The 21,806-nt window shown below is 39.4% G+C and overlaps 1 protein-coding gene across 5 annotated transcripts in view; it reads left to right on the forward strand.

Annotated features, from left to right (window-relative positions):
- PPP4R1 (protein phosphatase 4 regulatory subunit 1) overlaps positions 1–21,806 on the forward strand; it is a 1,686,542-nt gene that overhangs the window by 923,528 nt on the left and 741,208 nt on the right. The gene's annotated exons all lie outside the window — the stretch shown is intronic.

The raw sequence follows: 21,806 nt of genomic DNA on the forward strand, positions 1-21,806 counted from the left end.
AGGTAAATAGGCTTGACAAGTAAGATAAAATATTGAAAGTCATGGGAAATGGTAGTTCTACAGTCATTAGCTTTTTTTCCATTGGCAAAGGCTTTCATTAAGTGAGAAGTCTACAAGTGTAAGCAGTTTATCATGAGAGGGCTGAACAGCGTTGTCTTAGTGATTGACCTGTACAGACACACTCATGCATCTGCAAAGTCATATGTGTTTTCATTTCAAATCGATTTTGTTAGAAGATGAGATGTCTGCAGGTGCAAGTAGTTAATCATGAGCGGTCTGATCAGACTTTGGAGTGAAGTGTATAAAGTACTGTGTAAGTAATATTTAAAGGTACAATAGAAAGCAGTTCCGTGAAAAATAAATGATTGAAAATGTGGGAAGTTTTTAAGTTGTACAAATAGTTGCTTCCCTAGTAGCGTAGCACTTAAATATTACAGCACAACAGTACACAATTTAGTTTTGTTTAAAGGCCGTCAGAGCATTTTATTCTTTGGGCTAAGTGTTGATGTTTCCTGAAAGCATGCAGGCTGCTTTTTCCCATTTGGGAGGGGAACAGAGATAAAAGATCAGACAGAAATTAGCATAAATGGGAACACAAGCTGTAATATACACTTTAACATGGGTAACCTTAATTTTAGATTAGGTGATGCCTTTTGGTGCAGCTGTCTGTTTGCTGCATCTACTCCTTTCTGGAGGAGTAAACCTTTTTTTGGAAATTGCATTGTTTTCTGTGTTTCTTCAAAGTTAAAAGGGTATTGGTATTTTAAAAATCTGTTTTTTCATTGAAATAAAAAGTTTTGAAAATGCGACATAATTTCGGTTGGATATTGCAAGAAGTAACTACATAAGAGATCAGCCTGATGGACATTAATCTATGTAAGCTAAAAGTTGGAAGTATACATTCAAAACACTGTCATGTAATGGATGGGAGTAGTACCTTTGTCATAATGGATACTCTGCCCGTATCATGGTTGTGAATGGCTTTAGACAAAAAGCAGAGATTATTGAATTATGTTAAGAAATGTATGGTTCAAGTAGCAGTGTTGCAGGAGATGCATTTGAGTAGAAACAAGCACGTGATTTTGGGAAATAAAAATTTCAGGGTGGACATTCAGTGGAATCAAAAGGAGAAAGGAAAAGGAGTAATACTGAATGCTAGAGGGGCTCCAGTAGTTACAGAAGTGGAAAAAATTAGATTTGTGGTAGTAGGGGATTATTGGCTGGGGAGGAGAATTAAGCTAATATGTTTTTATATTCAGTGCTGTCATGGAGTGCAAGTGAATTTTGAGAGAAATCTGCTTTCATCAGGAAGTATTTTTATAGGTGGGGATTGGAATCTGATCTGCAATGTGTACTGGGGGATCTAAAAGGGAGATGTAACAAGAGGGTCAGTTTATGAAGAAGTGTGTGTGAGAATGTTAAGAAAGATATGAATTCAGTGGGACCTCTGACAGAATGTACATATTCTTCCCCAAGTTACTGGGCTATACTGTATAGAAATCGTCTCACAGGAGCTTGTATACATAACTGATAACTGGAATAGTTCCAGTATCTATTTCAGATCATGCTCCAATAAAAAAAGATAAATGTACAGGATAATGAAGTAAAAATGAGGCACTGGTGCTTTCCCCTTACTTGTTAGGGGAATTTAAGGACTGAGTAGTGCAAATGGCTTGAGTGTTAAGGAAGCTGGAAATCTCTTCAGAGGGGATGGTTGGTGAGTGGGATAAAATGAAAATGGCAGGTTAAAAACATGGTTGGAGTAAGAGAGAATGAGATGGGGAGAAAGTAATGTAAATTATTTAAAGGGTTTGGCAAAGGCTGAAGTATTGGAATCGCACACAGGAACAAATGCAAAGCGATAAATTGAAAATAAGGGAGTATTGGGGTAATATGAGTTTACAAATGTTAAGCAACTGTTTCTGATAACTCCATGGCACAAAAACTTTTAGCACAATGACTTAGGTAACAGAAAGAATATTTGCCATACATTGGGAGACTAATCAAAGATACTGTAGAGTTATTGGATGCTTAGGACATTTTATGAAAATTTGTATAATGCAGAGTAATGTGGTAACCAGGTAAAGATGCACAAGAAAATATTTGGAGGCTTATGCCAAGGTTCGAGGAAGATGCGACTCAACAATTAATAGTCAAGATGGAAAGAAATTAGGTTTAACAGTATTGTTTAGTCAATCAACAGGGAAGTTTCCAGGAACAGTTGGTATATATGTAGAAGTTGGGAGAGAAAAAAGTCACTCATCTGGTCAGGATAAAACAGACGAACTGTTGCAGGTTTGGTTCAAGCAGCTTTATCTCACACACACAGACACTTAAACTTATAAACAGACTGACTACCATACATCTGGAAATGCTCTTAAAGGTGCCTGCACATGCTCTGTTCTGCATTCTCCCTCTTTGAGAAATGGCTCATACATCAAATGACAGTATTTAATGGCAAGCAGTTATACAGAAATGATCCTTTGACATGCAGTTATACAGAACTAATTCTTTGACATGCAGTCATACAAAATTAGACACAAGTAAAACAATCATGTCCAGGTTGCTGTGTATTTTACACTAGGTCTAGAAATGCGACCTGATTGTGTAACATAAAAGTCAGAATTGGATCTAGCAATAGGGACTGTCTTCAAGGAATGTTCAACTTTGTGGACAACTGGGACATCATCAGGGTTGGAAATGGATACCGAGACATGTTCTTCGGTATGAACATGGAAAATAAGCTTAATTTTCCGCCTAATGGTGCTGCTATTTGTTCCCTGGTAGGCGGAGTTAGAATCAAGTCACTGTGATTGTGCTGTTGTAGTGGTAGTGGCTGTGTCTGTGCCTCTGTTATTACCTTGCCACTGTCGTCCTCTGTAGGCACTCCCTCTGGATTGATTTCTGCCTCTGGAACGTCTATTCCTGCCCCTTTGGGATCTTGTGGAGTCAGGAAAGGACCAATTTTGGCAGGCCAGTTCCTGCTAAACCTTGGGGCTGAACCTGCAAGAAATCTTTAACCGCTTGTACAGATTTTGCCTTTTCTTCCATTTTCTTCATTACCTGCTGGGCAGGTGTACCAAACAAACTGGCCTTATCCATAGGAGCATCTAATAACTTAGCTTTAACATGATCCGTAAGACCTGTTCCTTCAGCCATGCATGTCTTCTTATCACTGTGCCAGTCATGGCTGATCTAAATGAAGCCTCCAGTGCATCATAGCCACATTTTAAGGAATGGTTACTAACCTGTTGTATGTTATTTACCATTTCTAATACATATTTCTTATCTATAGAGTCATCAGAGGATAGCTTTTTAGTTAACTGATCAAGCATAAACTCTTGGTATTGTATCATGTGAAACTGACAGTTTAAAGCTCTAGCTGAGAGAGTAGCTGAGGTATAAACTTTTTTGCCCCATCTGTCTAAAGACCTGGCTTCCCTTTCAGAAGGAATAGGGTTTTTTGCTGTGGTCGAGGCTACAGCCTTAGGCCCCTGGGATATAGTTACGGGGTCTGCAAGTGGGGCCTTGTATAGGTGATGATGAGTGTCTGGTACCCTGTAAAATCTATCTGGTTTGGCAGGGGCTGGAGGTAAGGAATCTGGTGCAGTGCAGACATCATTAAATGCATCGTCCACAACAGAGAGGACAGGAGGTATAGCTAAGGGCCTGTGTTGTGGAAGGTGCAGAAAAGTCCTAAGTCTTTTTCTGGAATCTGAGAAATCCTGTTCCTGCCATTGGAATTGTTCTATGGCATGTAAGGTTTCCCAAAGGAGAATTCTTCTGGTGGAGAAGCAGCTGGAATGGATTCTTCAGCATCTGAGTCTTCATAATTGGAGAAAGGAGCCTCTGGCTGGTCTGTAATATCCGAGTCATCTGCAGAATCATCAGAGGACACAGGCTCGGGGGGCTCTGCTCTAGGTCTCTTTTCTGGGGGCTGAGAGGCCCTGTCTGGGTGAGATTGAGATCCCCTAATTAAAGATATTAAATCTTCTGCCAGAGTAAGCATTTGTGAACTAGAAGTGGGCCTGGTTGAGGGTGGTTTAACAGGCACTGATTTAGTAGATTTGGCTGCTTTAGTCCTGGCAAAGGCCTTAATAGACATGGCTGCAGGAGGCCTAGCAGCACCACGTGCTGGGGTAGAGACATCCAAAGGGATGGTGTCTGATAAGTCACTAGTAACCACTGTTGTAGGTAAAATTTCTGAGGCCGATTCAAGTAAGGTAGCAGGAACCTCAGTAGTAGTCATTGATTCAGCTGTACTTTGATCAGTTTTCTCGGTTTCGCCGAAACCGAGACAGTTTGCTTAACCATGGTTTCGCCAAACCGTGGACCGCGAGTGTCTGTCTTTGCGCTTTTTAACAATTTGGGTAGTCGGAGGATCCGACGGCATAATGTACGCAAAATCTGAGCCGAAAACTGTTCAGCAACTCCGACCGACGCCTAAGCGTCCGGTTGAATGAGGCACAGGCCGAACAGGCTGCTGCGCGTGGTCTGGGCCTAAACAAGGCAAACAGTAAGAGTGGAAATCTTTATGAGGTATTTGTTTCCCACAAGTTAAACAGTTATTGACTTTTTCTGACATCGGCTGAGGCAAGAAAGAGTCCCCAACGGGTACTTAGCTTTAGAAGTCTTCAAGCAGTATTCGGTAGTAGTAATCTCTGGATCTGACCGACCGGCACTTGCGAACAGCTTCTGCTTGCCACGCGGCAAGAAAGACTGAGGAAAATGGCGTCGGCTGATGCCTTTATACCCGAAGACCAGCAGAGATGACGTCGGGTGAAGTGCGACATCAGCCGAAGCCGGACCCGGACTTTGGAATCCGGCCGACCGTAGGGCTGCCTGACGACAGGACAACCCAGTTGTTATGACGGCAGATGCATCCATGAAGGACATCATTGTCAGGGTTCCTCTGAGATCTAGAGTTTATATCACAGGTACAATGCTGAGATATCATTTCCGATACAGGAAGAAGATGCCTGTGGTTTCTCTTGTATTTTTTACCCTCAGATTCCACTAAGTAGGATCTCTGCTCGACACATACATGTCACTTGACAAGTTCGATCAAAGCCTGTTGCCATTTGCATCCTCATTGTGTCTCCTTCTTTTAACGGACAATCTGCTCATTTTATCATAGCTGGACTTCTGAGAAGAACGCTTCTTAAAAAGTTGGCCTTTGATTGCTCTGTTGTTTTTAGCATTAGGAACCAACAAACTAGAACTAATAAGCAAAGTTGTTCTGGTTTGCCTGGGTAGGTCTCTGAGCAGGGGAGCCAAGTAGGTTGTCACTGGGTATATTTCTGAGATTTAGTAAATTCAAGAAGATCAAACCAAGACTCAGGATTACAATGGGGCAACCAGGCCTTTGGCTGAAAAATGCAAACAGCATATATTCTTCAAACAGAAGGATTTATCCAAGTAACAACAAGTCCAGTCTGTGTAAAATTTAAAACTCACAGTTCATTTATTTGAGTGACATAAAAACGGTAAGCGCTTTTGCTAGATAGCTTCCTCAGACCTTCAAGAACAAACACACCTTTCCTTTCTTTATATACTACCTTCAAATATTTCAAAATGTGTCATTACCAATCAGAACACTTCTTTACATGGTCATGTGTCTAATTTAAATATTTATACAAAAATAAAAGCAAAGGTAAAAACGCAGAAGTAATAATAAAAGCACAGCAACAACTTGCTCAGTATAAAATGTATAAAAGTTATACAGCACAAATATAACGCATATAACATGCACTAATTTATACAGAAATAAAATAAATGTACAGCAACAGCTTGCTCAAAACACAAATCAAGAGTACAATTCAAGAATCTAGTTCAAAATATGTAAGGGTTATGCAGCACAGTTATAACACATAACCTGCACTGATTTATAATATAGCTATATAAGTCAGAAATCAAATAATTTGAGTTTTTGACTTCACTTTTTCATCTTCCTATTCTTTAGGTAAGGTTTAATAGAGGCTCTTTCATCAAGTCCTCTTCCTTTGTCTGCTCTAAAGGCTGATATCCATTGTGCCTCTCTATTTTCAGTAAAATTTCTGATGTCACCTTCTCTAATACTTGGCACAATAACCTCTATAACTCTGAATTTAAATTTGTGCGTCTTCCCTTCTTGCTTAACATGTTTGGACAGAGTATTATGCTCACTTTTAGTATGAATATTATAAAGATGTTCCCTTATACAATCTTTAAAAACTCTGTTGGTTTCACCAACATAGAATGAGTGGCAACATTGGCAATCTGCTATGTAGACCACATGAGATGTCAAGCAAGTAGCTGCTGAAGTAAATATGAATTCTTGACCTGTATCTGGATGTACAAATTTATTACTGGTATTAATATATGAACAAAATTTACATTTACCACAGGGCTGAGTACTGTATTCTGTATTTTTGTGTTTCTGCATTTTTTCCATGACAAAGCAGTCTTTTTAAATTATTCCTATCTTTATACAAGAAATTGGGTTTTGTGCCTAGCAGACTATATCAGAGTCTATTGTAAGTATGGACCAATTCTTCATAAACACTTCCCTCAGCTCTTTATCACGTGTATAAAACAAAGGAATTTTCAATTGTTTATTTACTGAGGTATTGACAGGCTCTACAGTGTTTTTCTGTTGCGGTCCATAGTATGGTCGGGCCCTACTATTCCTGAGACTAGTGACATCACTTAAATTTCTCTTGATTTCGTTGGTGTGATAGCCCCTCTTTGTCAACCTTTTTTCTAAGCCAACAATTTCATTCTTGAAGCCTTCTTCTGTGGGATTCAGCCTTGAGGTTCTCATCCCTTGTCCTTTTATTAAGTTTCTAAAGACATAGTTTGGGTGCATACTTTGTCTAGGTAATAAAGGATTCCTATGACAGGGTTTTCTAAATACCCCTGTATTTATAGAACCATTATGGTAGTCTCTCTCTATATAGATCGAGGTATTCCACTCTTTTACTAGATGAGGCCATGGTAAATCTTAGACATTCATTTAAGGTGTTAATCTGATTCTTAAAAATTAATAACTGTGCCTGAGTTCCTGTCCAAATTAGGAAGAGGTCATCCACGAAACAACGGTAAAACATAACATATTGCATATACATATCATTCTTAAAAAGGACAGTGTGTTCCCAGTGTGCTAAAAACATGTTGGCGTAGCTATTGGCACATGACATGCCCATAGCTACGCCATCACACTGGACATACATGTCCCCGCCATAGGTGAAGATGTTGTTCTCGAGTATAATCTCGAGGAAATGACATACAAGATCTATTTGTATCAAACTATAGCCACTATTCATAACCAGATATTTATGTATGTATTTTATGCCCAACTCATTTGGTATGATAGTAAATAGTGATTGGGACGTCTAATGTGACAAAGATGGTTTCTCCTGGAGTTCTCTCTAAATTCGTATTTTCATATAAATCAGTGAGAAATTGTTTAGTGTCTCTTTAAACTATTTTATTTTTATCAATGACTGGGCATAGATGTTTTTCTACAGAGTGTGGCTCTGTAGGCCATCCTGCACCTGCCACTATAGATCTCTTTGGTGGATTTCTGCTATGTTTATGTACTTTAGGTAAGTTCTGTATTATTGGGATCAAAGGATTCTCCACTCTTAAATATTTATAAAGTTCTCCATTAATAACACCACTTCTTAAATCATCCAGTAAAGTGGCAGAAATAGTCCATCACTTGATGAACATAATCTATAGGTATTAACTTGTAAAACTTTTCATCACTTAGCATTTCTCTCATGAGTGCAATATATTGTTTCGTGTCTAAAATGACAATTGGACTGCCTTTGTCAGCCGGCCTGATAGTGATTTCGGAGTTACTTTGTAGCCCTTTGAGTGCTTCTCTCGCTCTCTATAATTCGGATTGTTCTTATTTTTAATTGCTTTTGATTTATTTTTATTACCATAGAACTTGTGTAGTTCTTCTTCTGTTAACTTAAAATATGCATCCACCAAAGGGTGATTGTTAGGGACATATGTACTCAGTTCCTTGAACATCATCCTATGCTCATTAGAGTCTCTTCCAAAAACTAAACGCAACATAACATTTCTGCAAAATATTTTTAAATCTAAAATGGTGTCAGCTAAGGTACTATCATGACTTGGGATGAAATTTAAACCTTTTTCAAGGACATTAATCTCATCAGCAGTTAATTTATAGCTGGAGATGTTCCAAATCAGTGACTCTCCATTCTGCCCCACATTTTCTTGATTGTTTGGTTGGCATTCCTGTCTCCAGAAAATGTCCTTTTCTGGTGGCCTCGGCTCATCGACCTGGACTTCCCCATACCTCTGTCTATATTGATAGGCAGGGGAAAAAGGGGAGCATTATTGAGTGATCCTACAGTATTCTCATTTACATTCACTGTGGTGGTGTTAGGTCTAACTACCCTTTCTTGCTCATTTAATAAAGCATTATTTACTTTTGCTGCAGGATATAAATTCCTGTTATGGATATTATCATTCACTTTATCATTTCTATCAGCATTACTTTCATTACCAATACATTCATTGACAACAACAGAACGTGCATTTATGTTGGGCATAGAATCTTCACTAGGCCCCTTGTTCATTTGTACAGCTGCTGTGTCAGTAACATCATGTGTACTATCCTGATACTCTGAACGTGGCCTATTCTTGGGCCACATAAAGACACGTCCATTTTTAAATTCGGTCAAGTCTCTAGTGATTATAACCTTTTTCTGCTATATTATTTTATGTTCATATACAGCTACACTGTCCAACATGCTTTCAATGAAAGGATTAGCAACAGTCTCAGAATATTTACTAAAAATGTCTTTGTTTGTCTTGTAAACACTCTTTCAGCCTCTCCTCTTCAGGTTGAAAGAACTCGATTAACAGTCTCATATAACTTGCGCTTACCTCTAAGTTGATTTTACATATTCTAACACCATGCTTCACTACACAAGTTGCCATCCTACACATCAGAAAAGATCTGTATTTAAAGGACAACTTGTCCGTGCAGCAAGGATGGTGACTGATGAAGTGACTTTCCTTGAAGAATGTGCGACACTTAAAGTTATGTTTTTAAAGAGAGGTTACCCAGACACATTGGTCCTTGATTTAGTAAATGAAGTCATAAACAAAAGGAGAGAAGGGTTTTATAAACCACTTCTTAGACCTACTATTAGGTCATTCACTTCAGAAGAGCATGTGAATTTGGAAGTAACCAGTAATACAGATCATGATGGTACACAAACAGGTGTAGCCACTGGAAGTAACCACTAATACAAATCATGATTGCACACAAACAGGTGTAGCCACTGGAAGTAACCACTAATACAAGTCATGATGGTACACAAACAGGTGTAGTCACTAGAAGTAACCACTAATACAAGTCATGATTGTACACAAACAGGTGTGGCCACTAGAAGTAACCACTAATATAAGTCATGATGGTGCACAAACAGGTGTAGCCACTAGAAGTAACCACTAATACAAGTCATGATGGCACACAAACAGGTGTAGCCACTAGAAGTAACCACTAATACAAGTCATGATTGTACACAAACAGGTGTAGCCACTAGAAGTAACCACTAATACAGGTCATGATGGTACACGAACAGGTGTAGCCACTAGAAGTAACCACTAATACAAGTCATGATGGTACACAAACAGGTGTAGCCACTAGAAGTAACCACTAATACAAGTCATGATGGCACACAAACAGGTGTAGCCACTGGAAGTAACCACTAATACAAGTCATGATGGCACACAAACAGGTGTACCACTAGAAAGGTTTGAAGTAGTTTTGTCACCTCATTTTGTTTGGAAGTCAAAACAATTGAGGCTATATTTAAAACAAACTGGAGCATCTTCATGATGGAACCAGATGTGTTGGAGAAGTTGGGTAATTCACCATTTTTTATTTAGAGGAAGAACAGGAACTTGAAACGGATCTTAGAAGTGGAACCCCAGACCTGTAATAGATCTGGTGGTGCATTTAAATGTGAAAACTAACTATTGCAGATACGTAGCAACAGGGACAGAATTCACAGCAGGTTCCTTTAAGGTAAAAACTAAGGGTAGATTTAACTTTAATTCTAATTCCGTTGTCTACCTGGCTAGTTGTGTAGCCTGTCCAGCATATTATGTTGGTAAGATGGACAGAAAACTGAGAGAGAGGATTTATGAGCACACATACCATATTAGAAAAAAGTCACCTAACGCATTGGCAAGGCATTGTGCTGAACACCCAACACACCACTTTCACTTTAGAGTGATTTGTCAGGTTACTGTTAGTCTAAAAGGAGGTCCTTATCTAATTTTGGAAAGACAGGAGTTGATTTGGCAACTACGTCTCAACTCTTATAACCCCCAGGTTTGATTGAAGTCATTTCCATTGCCTGTATTCTGAAATTAAAGAGCCTAATGCGCTAGACAAGTTTTTTGTCTAACTAAGTCTTTTAAACAGCTCTATTTGTAGTTGAGTAAAAGAATGCAGGTTTTTGCTTCATGTTTTAAACCTTTTAAAAATGTCTCCTCTTACATCTAAGATTGCTTCACCCTTGTTGGTGATTTGTGAAAGCATTACAGTTGAGTTGATCAACACTGGTTAAAGTTGAAATTGCAGTCTCTTATTTTATTTTTATTTTATTTTGAGTGCAGCATTCTTTTAGTCCACTTGGAGCGCTCTTGTAACTCATAATGTGTATATAAACTTTTACATTTATATATATATTTTTCATAGTTTTTTCATCATTTTTTATCACATATTTTAAGAGTTACATTCTGTCCACCTAAATGCAGTTACTTAATGTGTCTTTATTTGTGCATAAAAGCAGCTATACACTTTTGTTCTTTACAGGCTTTCACAGTTGCTGTTTTTGTATTTGACTTGTTGCTGATGTCTTGTGTCCAAGCTTAATTACTTATGCAATACCATTGGTTAATGTTTTTTGAAACCACCATGTGGTCTGTATTAAAGTGAGCATTTGTGCTACTGTTGTAGGTCTGAAGAAGGCTTCTAAATTAAGATGAAAAGCACTTAACCGTTTATTTTTGTATCATACTGTTTAGTTGCAAAGTAATAAACCTGTTTTTACTTTTTTTGCTTTGGAGACTTTGTGTCCTTGAGCCTTCATTTGTTTCCCCAAGTTAAACTGTCTCTGTGACCTAATAATGACTGGTCAGATCTTCTAACTATATAAAATGGCAAGCTGTAACTGTTCCCAGCCGAATAACATGAAAGCACTACTGAGCCTTTGGTTTGAATTTCTTCACATCCATAAGCAACAAGCTTCGCATAATTAACAAAATTAAATTGCTCACCAGCTCTCACTTCAGCAAATGCTTCTGCTGACATCACATTGCACTTTCAACCGGTGTCCACTTTGAGCTCTGTGAGTTAACCATTGATCAGGACAGTATAAAATACTTTTCTTTGCCAACAAATCTACTGCATTAACCTTTTCACCAACCACTGGTGCACCATCTACATAGAAAGTAGGGTTGCAGTTTTCTATATGATCAACTTGCCTTTTTGAGTGACCTTTCTTAATAACTGAATGAGGCTTGCTTGATTTACAAAACTTTTGAAAGTGGTTCCATTTTTTCACTTGTGCCATGATTAGCAGCACCATTACGACAGTTAACAATAAGACTTGAATTGGGTTTTGCTGACTCACCATTGTGGTGCACTGAACATGTCCAATTTACTGAGCTAGTCTTAGAAGTTGCTAGAAAGTTGCGAGGTCTCCCAGGAAGACCTGCAGGGGTTGCAGCTGCCATGTTCTTAGGCCTGTTTCTGTTTGCCGCCTGCTGCATGCTTGTCTATGCTTGCTCTACAGGCTGTTGAAACCATGCTCTTGTCACTTACAAGCATACTTGCGTGCCTTTCTGTGAGCTCATGGATTTTTCAAATCTCTGTGGCTTTGCTTAACATTAAATGACTGTCCTGAAGCAAAATCGTTCTCACTGCAGCATTATTAACACCACACACAAGCCTGTCCTTCATTAACTCATCTTTCAAATCACCAAATCATCTAATTTTAGCCTTATTTCTCAAGTCAGTGATATAAGCTGCAAAGGTTTCACCTGGATTTTGGTCTCTTATATTAAGTAGGTGCCTCTCTAATGTAACATTTGTCTGAGGGCTGCACATTTCTCTAAACTTGTATGTTTTAAGCATTCAGGGTCCTCTCTTGATTCAGCCGGTACAGTAATATGACAGTTTTCCTCCTCTCCTGCATATACTTCTGGTGCATGCATAAATGAACGCTCTCTTTCAGTGCCTTCTGACCCAGCAAAGTTAACCAAAATGAATGCCCTTGTATATGTGCATCTTAAAGCTGCTTGTATGAAAATATATTCCTGCTCAAATACTCTCCAATTCTCTGCCATATTATGATCAAACACAATGGGACTGGGTCTGCAAAATGCCTCTGCCATATCAACACACAATAGTGAATGTGCTTGGAATTATGTACAAACATACATGCACATAAATATGCCAAACCTTTATGCCAGAATTTGTAATTATGCCCAATAGCACAACAGACTTTTGAAATAACTGCACTTTGCCAAATAAGTCTGTGTAGACAACAAGAGCATTTTAAAATCACTGTACTTTGTGAAACCACTTTGTGTCAGTGTAAGAAATACTTTGAAATGACTGTACTTTGCAAATAAACTGTACACAGCAGAAAAAGCCTAGAGTAAGAAACACTTGGAAATGAATGCATTTTGCAAATAAACTGTACACAGCTCAGAAACTCTTCAGAATGGCTGTACTTTGTAAAATAACCCTGTACAATGTAAGAAGCACTTTGAAATGGTGGTGCTCTGTGAATAAATGTACACAGTACAGGAAACATTTCAAATGGCTGTACTTTGTCTACACTTTGCAATATAACTGTACTTTGCCCACTTTGAAATAATTGCACCATAATAAAGCACACACACTGCAAGCACTTTGCACACTCTGAGATACTTTGAACAACTCCAGTTATGCTTTGAATAGCTTTGGTCAATGTAAAATAGTAGTTTATGCCCAAAACAGTGTTTTACTAAAAAATATGCAGTCGCCTTGCTCTTTAAGCTTATTTTGCCCTTTTTTATTATATTTGTTATGCTCATTTAACCTCTTATCATGCTCATTATAATTTCTTGTACTTGTTTTACTTTTCTTGTGCTCATTTTACTTTAAACATGCTCGTTATGCAAACTGGAGGTAAATTTAAGCCCCATATGAATATCTCTGCTAGTTTTATTAAATATCGTGGTTTTGAACATTTCATTTAATTAATAATGCGTTGTGTGCCTTACAACTGCTCTGTTTCATTTTCTTTTGCAGAATAAATCATTTGTGCGAGTTTTGGCTACCTTAAGTTAATTTCTGGCCCTTTTTGATAATTTGAGCTCCGTGTATTACTCAACCTACCTTAATGTTCAACTCTGTACCTCATGGCTTGAAGAAGTTGAACTCTTAATCCCGGTTTTGACACCATGTCGCTCATCTGGTCAGGATAAAACAGACCAACTGTTGTGAGTTCAGTTCAAGTAGCTTTATTACACACAAACACATCAGGAATGAGGCTTTGTGAGTTAAACTTTGACTGACTACCATGCTCATACATGTTAACACTCAGGCTGTTCCCTCAAAATGGCACTGCTGCCTGCACATGCTCACTATTTATATGCACGTGCCTACATCCGGAAATGCTTTTTAAAGGCATATACACATGCTCTGTTCTACAAAAGTGATAAAAGATTTTTAATTTAACAGTATTTAAAAAATAGAGAGAGAAGGGGGTACCAGCATCTTGGAAGAAAGCTGTGGTGACAGTATTTACTTCTATCTTCCTATAGGCTCATTTCAATTTTAAACCAGGTTTGTAAAGCGATGGTCTTTACTAGCAGAATAGGAAAAGTGTTGCCAAAATTGATAGATATGGAATAGTGTGGTTTTGTGGAGGGAAGGCAAACATTTGACAGTGTTACTAGAGCAGTTATGATCCAGGAGGAGGCAGGTTGTAAGAAAATGCTGCTGTTAGTGGGTCTTTATTGAATACTTCTCTCTAAATCGAGTCATCTCGGATTTCGAGTTTGGCAACAGCAGCATTTGCATTTCCATTATAATTCGGTTGATGAGATTATGTGAAGGGCTAAAGGGTTCCTCTCCAATTTCTGTTTGAGCAGAAGGAACAAGGCAAGGGTGTCCTCTTTCTTCTGTATTTTGAGCCACTAGCAAAGAAAATAAGGGAATGAGAAATTCCACAATAGAACTGGTAACTCCACACAGGCGCATCACCCAGGGTAACTCCTTGAACCTGACCAACTTCTGTCCTATCTACGTACTTCCCTTCTCCTCTCTTATTATTTCAACATTTTTGAGAACTTTCATCATGTTATTACTCCTTTTATGTTCTTTATCTATTTCCCATTACAAATTTTATATGTATATATATCCGCAGTGGTGGTGCTGCGGTAGCGTTGTCGCCTCACAGTAAGATGCTGTCCGGTTCGATTCTCAGCTAGAGCGTTTTCTGCGTGGAGACGTGCGTGAATGGGCGTACCTTCGTTGAAGGTTGTGCGTCAGGCCTGGCAAGCCGGTGCATAAAAATCAACTGCCAATCATTAGCGGACCGGAGTTTCCACTGTGGTGACCCCTAACCGGGAAAATCCAAAAGACACAAACAAATATATATATATATATATATATATATATATATATAATGATTAATAATAGTTTTTTTTATTTTGGACTTAATTTGCATAATATTTACCTGTATTTCTGTTCTTGTATTTTACCTCTTTTCTTGTATATTTTTTACTTCAGTTATCTGCACCTGGAAATTGTATCTTACCTCTTGTATGTAATTTATCTTTCTCATTGCTATGTTTTTTATCAACCTCTTGTCTTGGACCTCATCTCCCTGGGTCTCCACTGAAAATGGGCCCCTGGCCCAGTTGGACAGTACCCAGTAAATGTAAAAAAAAAAAAAATGGTTTTGTGATTAAAAAGTCATACTTATTTGCAAATATGAAGAGGATGAAAAATGGAAAGGCTTTTGGTCCAGATGACATACCAGTGGAAGCATGGAGGTGCTTAGGAGAAATGGCAGTGGATTTTTTTAACCAGATTGTTTAATGAAGTCTCGGAAAGTCCGAGGATGCCTGAGGAGTGGAAAAAAAGTGATTTGGTACCTATTTTTAAAAAATAAGCGTGATGTGCAGAGCTGTAGTAACTACAGAGGGATAAAATTGATCAGTCGCAGCTTGAAATTATGGGAAAGAGTAGTGGAAGCTAGATTAAAAAGGGAGGTGATGATTGATTAGTGATAAGCAGTATAGTTTCATGCCAGGAAAGTGTATTACAGATGCGTTGTTTGCTCTGAGAGTATTGATGGGGAAATATAGAGCAGGTCAGAAGGAGTTGCATTGTGTCTTTGTGGACTTAGAGAGAGCATATATGACAGGGTGCCTAGAGAGGAGTTGTGGTATTGCATGAGGAAGTTGGGAGTTGCAGAAAAATATGTAAGAGTGGTACACAGGGTATGTACGAGGGTAGTGTGACAGTGGTGAGGTCTGCAGGGGGAGTGACGGATGCATTTAAAGTGGAGGTGGGATTACATCAAGGATGAGCTCTGAGCCCTTTCTTATTTGCAATGGTGATGGACAGGTTGACAGACTAGATCAGACGGGAGGCACCGTGGACTATGATGTTTGCAGATGACATTGTGATCTGTAGTGAGAGTAGGGACCAGGTTGAGGAGACCCTGGAGAGGTGGAGATATGTTCTAGAGAGGAAAGGAGTGAAGGTCAGCAGGACTAAGAATGTGTGTGTGTGAATGAGAGGAACATTAGAGTAATGGTGAGGATGCAGGGACTAGAGCTGGTGAAGGTGGATGAGTTTAAGTACTTGGTATCAACAGTTCAGTGTAATGGTGAGTGTGGAAGATTGGTGAAGAAGAGAGTACAGGCAGGGTGATATGGGTGGAGAAGAGTGTCAGGAGTGATATGTAACAGGCGGGTACCAGTAAGAGTGAAAGGGAAGCTCTGCAAGAGGGTAGTTGACCAGCTGTGTTATATGGGCTGGAGACCGTGGCAATGACAAAAAGGCAGGAGTCAGAGCTGGACGTGGCAGAATTAAAGATGTTAAGATTCGCACTAGGTATGATGAGGATGGACAGGATTAGGAATCAGTATATTAGAGGGTCAGCTCAGGTTGGACAGTTTGGAGAGAATACCAGAGATGCAAGATTGTTGGTTTGGACATGTGCTGAGGAGGGATTCTGGGTATGTTGGGAAAAGGATGCTAAGGATGAAGTTGCCAGGTAAGAGGAAAAGAGGAAGGCCTACGATGAGGTTTATGGATGTGATGAGAGAGGACATGCAGGCGGTTGGTTTTGACAGAGCAAGATGCAGAGGACAGGACGAAATAAAAACAGATGATCCGCTGTGGCGATCCCTAACGGGAACAGGCAAAAGAGAAGATGATGATTTGCAAACATAATTTTGCACTTTAAATCCAGAAATCTCTATTTCAATGTTGTGTAACAATTTAAGACAGAAGTCTTTTTGGTGTATAAAATCAGTGACATTAAAACAAAGGCTATAGCAGTAGACTAGCTACCCACACATGAGATGGTTCAGCAGTACACATATTTATGGGGACATGATGACAAGATGACTATTTCGGTGTTTGGATTAAAAAAAGGATTCTTTCATGGCATCTAAAGACATGTGAGAAGAGACTAATGTTTATTCAAAAATTGAGAAGCTGGAAGCTCTTGATTCTGGATGTGGATAGTAAGGTAAAAGCACGTGATATCCTATCTCTCCTTCATTCTTACTAGGTTGCGTTCGGATCTGTCTCGGCCTTATTTTCAAGCTCGAGGCCTTCTGCCAGTTCATGGCTAATCCCTATCCCTATCTCATTTGCTGCTAAACAAGATCGAACATTCGTCTGCTAGCTATGGCTAAGTGAGTGTGTAATCTCTTTGATTACCATTTGTCTGTAATTCTAAAAATTTGTGGATGTTTTTCTAACTTTACAATTGACTCTGTTTGTAGCTGGATATTTCCTTGATTGAGCTGTTTTTTTTTACTTTGGCCGTCATCTTTCGTTAGGCCTTGTATTCATTTTCCTGGCTTTTGAGATAATGAGGAGGGTGCTGTCTCCACAGTCAGGTCCACAATCCTCTCCGGGTATTCCTCCATCTAGAGCTTTGGTGCCTGCCTCTAAACCCCTGCATCCACAGGGACGCAGAGATCCTAGGCATCAGAGTGCCCCACAGGGCACCCCCCACTCTTCCAAAACCTCCCCAGAATACCCTTCTGAGGAGGTCCCTCGAAGAGACTGTGCAAGAGGAAGCATTTAGACTCCCCAGAGGAGTCTCTCACTTCCGATACGGACCTCGATGAAGCTGAAGGGTCCCCACGGTGACCTCCTGCTGATGTCTCCTTTGGAGACATCCTGGAAATGCTAAAGCAGAGAGGTGGCTGGAAGTCCACTAACCCTTTGGCAGAGGGGTCCATATACCTGAAGGCTTTCAGATCTCACCCTTTCACCTCTTGGGTGTCTCCACCTTTGGATGAGCTCATGGAGCTGGTTTCTCAAAATGTTTGGGGGTCCCCAGATTCCATGGAACCTATTCCTAGGAGGCCACACATTTATTACATCCCCCTCTGACAAATCTTTTCTAATGAAGGGAGTCTCAGTTGATGCTATAGTCATGGAAGCAGCCACTGAGAAGGAACTCTGAGACATCTTCTTCTGTCCATCCCCCGAACAAGGAGTCTAGGACTATGGATATGTATGGAAAGTGCATTTTTTTCTTCAGCAGCATTTTCTCTTAGATCGCTGAACTACCTCACTCATTTTATGAAACTGCAGAGGGATCTCCTGGAAGTGTTAGGACTTGCCCTCCAAGGTTCAGTAGCTGAAGGGGTTGCTGACAAAGCATCTTCTCAGCTCACTACCTTAAATTCAGTTGTCAATGCCTCCATGAGACTCATCTCCTATGCAGCAGATAGGGCGAGTAGGGCAGTGGGTTCTGGAATCTCCCTAAGGAGACATTCTTGGATGCGCTTATGTGATTTCGAGGAACCCTTTAAGTCATCCTTTGTAAATGCCCCATTTAATGACTCTTCCTTGTTCGGGCCCATGGTAAAGGACACACTCACCAGGTGTGAATAGGAAGGAAAGACTCTGCAGTAGGAGTCCGCTTTTCCATGCCTACTAGATCTTATCCCAAAGGTCAAAGAGGTAGTGGTGAAATGTGGTTCTGGAAATCCCAGATCTTTTCAGGACACACGTGTTGAAGCTTCTCCCAGAGGCAGAGAAGGAAGTAGTAATGGAAGATGTCAACCTCGTGGCAGAGGGGGTCCGCAAGATCAAGGCGACAGAGAATCTTTATTTTGTAGGTCCTTTCAGTGCTCCTGAAAGGAGGGTTGACTGTTCAGCTCTGGAGGCAGTCCGGGGTCACTTATCTTTGTACCGAAAAGCCTGGCGTAAAGTAAAATACAAATGGGTACAAAGCATCATATCCAGGGGTTACACCATCCCTTTTTTCCTTCCCATTCCAAAGATAAAAAAAAACTTTCAGATGTTCCACCCAGTCAAAAGGAACAGGCAACTCTAGAAATTCAAAGGTTGCTAGACAAAAGAGCCATCCAACAAGTCCCCACAGACCAAGTAGGATCAGGAACTTACTCAAGATTCTTTTTAGTTCCAAAGAAAATAGGGGACTGGAGACCAATTCTGGATCTCAGCATTCTAACAAATTAGTAAAAAAGACCAAGTTCCGGATGGTGACACTGCAGTTGATACTCCCATTCCTGGGAAAAGACAGTTGGATGTGCTCTATAGATCTCCAGGATGCGTACTACCACATAAAAATGGACAGGTGATCCAGGAGACACCTGCGTTTTCGGCAAGGAGCCTGTCACTAACAATTTCGAGCTGTTCCCTTTGGCCTGACTACAACCACTAGGGTGTTAATCAAATATATGGCAATAGTAGAGGCTCACTTGAGACGTCTAGGATTCTGGGCGTTTCCATATTTTGACAACTGGCTCTTAACTACGATGATCAGGCATCTTCTAATTAAGGCCAGGGATACAACCTTGCAACTCTGCTCCCATCTAGGGATTTCCATAAACTTCGAAAAATGTACGTTAGTGCCTTCTCAGCATGTGGTATTCATAGGAGCAGAATTAGACAACACAAATGACTGCAAAACTTCCACCAGAAAGGATTCAATATCTAAGGTACCATGTGAGAAATCTCTTAAGAAGGAAGAAAGCCCAAGCGAAGACAGTCCTCAAAGCTGTACGGATCATGGCAGCAGAGAGAGTTTTGGTTCCCCCAGCACTTGAGAGAGGCCCTAAGAGTGTGGCAGTGGGCAACCTCTTCTCAGTGTTTTCTGATAGTAATGCACATCCTGGGGAAATCCAGTATGATAGCAGACAGACTCAGCAGAGCTATTCTGATGCCTCATGACTGGTCCCCGAAACAGGAAGGAGTGGAAAGAATTTTCCAAAAATGGGGCCAGCCTTGCTGCAACCTTTTTGCGACATCCATGAATGCCAAATGCAGCAGGTACTTTGCCCTCATCCCCCTCCGAGTGAGCCACAAAGGGATGCACTTGTTCACGATTGGCCCCAGGGCCTCCTCTATGCCTTTCCCCCTTCTCCCCTAATTTCCAAAGTTCTTAAAGCCACTTGTTTGGGAAAGACTTGATACTCCTCTCTCCGTACTGGCCTCCTCTTCCTGTGGCCTCATCTTTGGGAGAAGCCTTGGATTATGGATCCAGTTCCATACCTTCTGACTCCTGCATCAGGAACAGTCCACCCATCCCTTCACATCCTCAAACTGACAGCATGGCTGCTCCAATGCCAACGATAGCCTGCTTTCCAACCTTTCTTCTCGAGTTAAACACATTCTAATTTCTTCACGCAAGGCTTCAACAAGGAAAATTTATAAAAGTAAATGGAAAAGATTCTGCCTATGGGCTACCAATAACCATGTAGATCCCTTTCTGCTCCTAGTAGTTTAATTTTGGACTTCCTAACAAAACTTTTCAACGAGGGTGCAGCTACTTTTAGGGTTCAGCTAGCAGCAATCTCGAACTTTCATTTGGGAGAGTCTGGCTCCAGTATAATGTGTCATAAACTATGTAAAGCCTTTCTCAAGGGTGCTATGTTATTAAGACTGCCTATCAGAGAACCTCCAGCACCATGGGATCTAAATTTTATTCTATCACGCATAGTCTTTCCTCCCTTCGAACCAACAGCATCTTGCAAATTGAAATTTTTGACTTGGAAAACCGTTTACTTGATAGCAATCACCTCTGCTAGAAGGGTGTCAGAGTTGCAAGCATTGTCCATAAAGGCCCCATATTTGCTTTTCCATAAGACAGGGTGTCTTCGCAAACAAATCCCTCCTTTTTACCTAAGGTGGTTTCTGAGAACAATTTGAACCAAAGTATAGAACTGCCAGTTTTCTTCCCAAATTATGAAAATAAGGCAGAGTACATGCTACATCAGCTGGATGGTGCACAGGTAGTTACGTTTTTATCTACATAGAACTGCAGAACTCTGAAAATCTGATCAGTTGTTTGTTGGTCTTTCTGATTCAAACAAAGGATCTCCTGTTTCTAAAGTTACACTTTCTAAATGTATATCAGACTGCATAACTTTTATTTACAAGTCACAAGATAAAGAACTTCCAAAGAAAGTTGAGGCCCATTCTACAAGAGCCACTACAGCTTCTTCAGCCTTTCTGGCTAAGCTGCCACCATTTGTACTGCAGCAACATGGGCTAAACAACATACTTTTATCACTCATTACAAAGTTGATTTGGCCTAAAGGAATAGAGCCTCTTTTGGCTCAATAATTCTGAGGAATATTCTCCCATGAGCCACCCAAGATTCAATGTGCTAGGGATGCTGTCCCAACCTAGTAAGAATGAAGGCGAGATAGGACAACATCACATAAAGAAGTTATGTACTCACCATAATGTTCCATGTGCATTGTCCATCTTCACCTTCATTCTTACATCTCACCCCCCCTTCCCTTCTTTTACTCCTAGAGGACTTGGTCTATACAAATCGGACTATCTTGACCTCTGTCCTTCACCAGCCTCTGAATCTTTCCTTGGGAGATTTTATATATATATAGAGGTTAGATATAGAGATGTATAGACAGTAGATTAGTATAGATTAGATATGTATAGATTATATATATATATATATATATATATATATATATATATATATATATATATATATAGAGAGAGAGATTAGATATAGGTTAGATATATAGATATCGATTACATATATATATATATATATACATATATATATATATATATATATATATGTAGATATATATATATATATATATATGTAGATATATATATGTGTATATATATGTAGATATATATATATATATATATATGTGTGTATATATATATATATATATATATATGTGTGTGTGTGTATATATATATATATATATATATATATATATGTAGATATATGTATGTATATATATATATATGTATATATATGTAGATATATGTATGTATATATATATATATATATATATATATATATATATATATGTAGATATATGTATGTATGTATATATATATATGTATATATGTAGATATATATATATATATATATATATATATAGAGAGAGAGAGAGAGAGAGGTTCATAGGTAGGTGCTAGCCTATTTGGCCGTAGGGCCTATACAAGCCTAGCCAAAAAGGTACCCTGGCTTTCGCCACCCAAGAAAATTATTTTCCTA

Source organism: Protopterus annectens, chromosome 3.part1 (assembly GCF_019279795.1).
Source record: "Protopterus annectens isolate FY-2018-M chromosome 3.part1, PAN1.0, whole genome shotgun sequence".
NCBI classification, from domain to species: Eukaryota; Metazoa; Chordata; order Ceratodontiformes; family Protopteridae; genus Protopterus; species Protopterus annectens.